A 4645-nucleotide genomic window follows, 5' to 3' on the forward strand; every position below is an offset into this window, starting at 1 on the left:
GGGGGGGGGGGTTGGGGGTGTACCTAAAGGATCCGATCTCTACCATATTTATAACAGATCTTGTGTTTATTAAAAATATTGAGATGTGCCAAGTCTGAATGGAATCGGATGTTAATTTCGTTTGTTTTATGAGCTTCATTGATATACAAAATGTTGACTCTTTGTGGGGGAGGTACCCGAAGGAGTGGACCGATATATCCCATCTTCACACCAGACCTTGGGTTAATAAAAATATTGTGATGTGTGTAATTTATAGTCAATCGGACACTTACATCACATTTTATAAGAGTTATAATTATTAAAAATTTTGACCCTTTGTGGGGAAGGTACTTGATGGAGTGGACCGATATTGTCCATTTTCGAACCTGACCTAGCACTGATGCAAATATTACGATTTGCAAAGTTGGAGCAAAATCGGATTATCTTTTCTCTTTCTGTGCAGTAAATTATCTTTTTTTTTGAAAATTTTGACATTTTGTGTGGGAGGTACCTATCCGTCAGCCAGACGTACAGACGGACGGATATCGCTAGACCGACTCCAAATATTCTGAAATGGATTTCGTCCAAAGACATATGTGGTTTAAAACCGCTATTTCGATGGGCCATATGGCCGAGGGTATAAAAATTACGTTTACTATCCATTTTAAGTCCACCTAAAAATCCTAATATATTGTGCGTCCGTATAAAAATCTTTAAAAAATGCACTCTATTCTACTACACTCTATTTTTTAAAAATCCACGTTTACTATCTGATATGGGCCCCTCTAAACAATTTTGAAAAATTACTTTTGTTGTTCAATGAAAGGTTTTCCATCTTTAGATAGGCTCCTGAATGGTATTCTGAGTTAGAGGACTTATTTTTTCTCACCTTAAGTATCCATCACCTGCTAGTAGTTGAACGCAATGTCATTGACATGTTGGCTGGTCAGATGCCAGCGCTGTGTCACTCTGATTGTTAACTATTCGATGACCTTTTTTCCTCTTCGGCATTCGTGGCGGTTTCTGGGTTTCCCGTGTGACTTAATAATTAAATAATCTGCAATTAACGTTCGCTGTTTACTTTTTTCTTGGCGCATCACTGCCATCATCGCCAGAGATTGTTGGTTCATCAATCAACGACCATAGCCTTTTGACGGTTTACTTGTTTTTTTTTATTGCGATGGCCGAAGTGAAATAATTAACGAGGTCATTCACCAACCGAGGGCTAATGGAAAACCAAATTAAATGTAATTGAAAGGTAAGTATTTAATATTTTCAATGAATACTGAAATGGGGAGGGAGTCGGGGATTTTTTTTTCGAAATTTTTAAAAAGATCCCAAATTGCACAAATAGCTAAGGATTTTTAAAGGTTTCACTGCATGACAAAATAAAATTTGTTTAAACAATTTTAGGAAAAAACCAGCAGACTATGAAAGTAGAGCTAACAATAGAAGACAATCATATTGGGGATTTGAAAGTTTACATGGAAAAATAAATAAAATAAATATAGGAGGTCTCTCCACGTTTTTTGTAATTTTCGGATTAAGAATCCCTGGAATCTTTACATTGAAGTTATATAGTGTCTTTGTGGATTATTTTGACTGAAAATGTTAACCCTCAAACGAGTCAACTTTGAGGTATTTTTGGTCCTTTTTCCAAAATATGGTTCAAAACTCCCTTTAAACGGGATCGTAGCAACTCAAAATATTTTATAAAATTATTTGTCATAAAATTCTTCTACATGTCCCGAAAGACATCAAAAGTCTTAATCTTATCTAAACCCCGGGAATTCATATATATTAAAAAACATTTAAGGTTAAAGTCGTACTTTATGTGAGTTTATGCCAAAATTTCCTATAAAATAAAGTTTTCAATGAATGACGTCGAAAACAAAAATATTCTTCATAAATTTCCACTATAAGCCACCAACGAAAGGATATCTTAATTTCCACGGCATATCGAAAAAATATTGCAATTAAGGTTAAAAAAAATATTCCCTTTATTTTTTCCGGTCCATTCCCTCACAAAGGTAAAAATTTTGAATAATTATAACTCTTATAAAATGTAATGTAAGATTTTGATTGTAGTGGTAGAGATCGAACCATTTCTTCTGTTATCTCCCCCACAAGTGGTCAACATTTTGAATTACCAAAACGAGTATAAAATCGGAAATAAGCATCCGGTTCTCTTCATATTTCACACATCCCATTATTTCTACTAACATAAGAGACGCTCTGAGGATGGGATATATAGGGAGAGATAAAAAAATGCAAAAAAGTCAATCGCCATAATTTTTACATTTTTTATACCCTCCACCATAGTATGGAGGGTATATTAAGTTTGTCTATCCGTTTGTAACACCTCGAAATATACATTTTAGACCCCACAAGGTATATATATTCCTGATCAGCATAAAATTCTATGTCGATTTATCGATGTCCGTCCGTCTGTCTGTCTATGAAAATCACTCTAGCTTCCGAACGAAATGAAGTAGGTTGATTAAATTTTACTCAAATGTGTACTATGTCTCCAGGACTCTTGGTATTGAAAATGGGCTATGTAGTCCACGTCTTCGTATAGCCCCCATATAACGGTACCTCCCGATATGCGGTATTTTGATGATTCTAGCGAAATATTTTACCGGAATTGTTCCAAATTTGGTATTTGAAGTTTGTAATAGATACTACAGCATAAAACAGAAAATGGACCATGTAGATCCACGTCTTCGTATAGCCCCCATGAAACGGTACCCCCCGATATTCGGTATTTTGATGATTTTAGCGACATTATTTACCGGAACTATTTAAAATTTGGCATTTGAAGTTCGTAATGAATATGACATAGTATTGTCTGTGCAGGTCCACGTCTTCGTATAACCCCCATATAACGGTACCCCCCGATATTCGGTATTTGGATGATTTTAGCTACATTATAAACAGATTTTTTTTCAAGTTTCGCATTTGAATATTGTAATATATTGTGACAAAAGTTGCCTATGCAGGTCCACGTCATCGTATAGACTCTAATATACGGCTACATTAGGGATTTTCAAGATTTTAATAGAATTTTTAACGGATTTTATTTTTTTGAAAATTGTTAAATTTGTACCAAATGGTGGAGGGTATTCAAAGTTCGGTCCGGCCGAACTTACAGTTTTTTATATAATAATATAATAATAAAATATAATAATATTATTATATTATTATATTATAATTTTATTGAATGAAAGCAAAAATGTCGGAAATAGCATCAAATTTTAGAATTAATTTAGATTTGTTCGAATTATGGCCTTCAAACGGCCAACGAAACCCTCACACGCTGTTCGAATGTTGCTCTTCGGTATTTTGGCCCATTCCCGGCGAAGCGCTTGCTTGAGGTGATCGACACTTTGGTACTTTTTAGTGCCAACCTTGCTTTCCAAGGGGTCAACGGATTGGTATCCGGAGATTTTGGTGGCCATTTTGAGCTGGAAATGAAGCGAGGAACCTCATTTTGTAACCATTCTTGGGTGACGCGTGCTGAGTGCGATGGTGCTGGCGTTGGAGTCCTGTTGGAATGTTCAAGCTCTGCGACCAAAATTTGTGCGTGTCCAAGGCTTAAATACACTTTCCGGAATATTTTAGAGATAATATTCGGCATTTATTCTGAAGCAACGGTCGATTAATATGAGCGGAGAGCGATCATCGGCTGTTATGGCGGCCCACACCATCACCATGGCCGGCGCTTGAGTTCTGGTGGTCACATTTTCAGCTGACCTCTTTGGCAAGTAAACACGATCATGTTGTTTGTTTACAAACTGCTAGACAACGAATGTTTTCTCATCGGAGAAAATCAAATTCGGCTGTTCACCACTTTCGCCCAAGCGAAGCAACTCTTTGGCTCTTTTGAGTCTATTTTCTTTCTGTTGCGATGTAAGTTCTTGAACTTTTTGGAATTTCAATGGCTTCACCCCGAGCTCATTTTTCAATATTTGCCGAATGATATATTGCGATATATTCAGCTCACGAGCCATTTTTCGGCCACTGCGACGCGGCATTCGATCAAGTCGCTTCTTTACTTTTCGAACCATTTCTGCTGATGTTGCTGTTTTCTTCCGTCCACTTCCCCCTTCCTAGACGTCGGACTACGCTACAAGTATCGGCTACGGTAACGAGCGATGGTACGAGACACAAAAGATTTATTCACATATAAATGCTGGAGTGCTCTAACGATAGCCACTTGTGGCTTTCCAGCCAAATATAAAGAAATCTCACTATCACGCTTGAATTTTATCACGAATAACTTTTTTTCTGGAAAATTCTTACCAAAATGTACGTACCAAAATGTATTTTGTACGCTTGTAAACAATATAAGGAGCTGTCAATGGAATAATTTTAACAGCTGTCGGACGAGTGGCTTAGAAATTACAGCAGTCTGAAGTTGGTTGCAGTTTTTTCATCTCACCCTGCGAGATGACATCTTTTGGGACCTATAGCAGAATTTTATTTATCATATATTGCTCGAATATTTTCACTGTCCCGTTTTAAGGACAGTTTTTATCCATATTCAAAAAAAGGACCAAAAATGCAAATTTTTTGACTCGCTTGAGGGTTAAAATTGTCGATCAAAATATTCTTCGTGTTTTTATCTGCAATGTTGCCGAAGACCCTATATACCTAAAATATA

This window comes from Musca domestica, unplaced genomic scaffold (assembly GCF_030504385.1).
Source record: "Musca domestica strain aabys unplaced genomic scaffold, Musca_domestica.polishedcontigs.V.1.1 3, whole genome shotgun sequence".
NCBI classification, from domain to species: Eukaryota; Metazoa; Arthropoda; class Insecta; order Diptera; family Muscidae; genus Musca; species Musca domestica.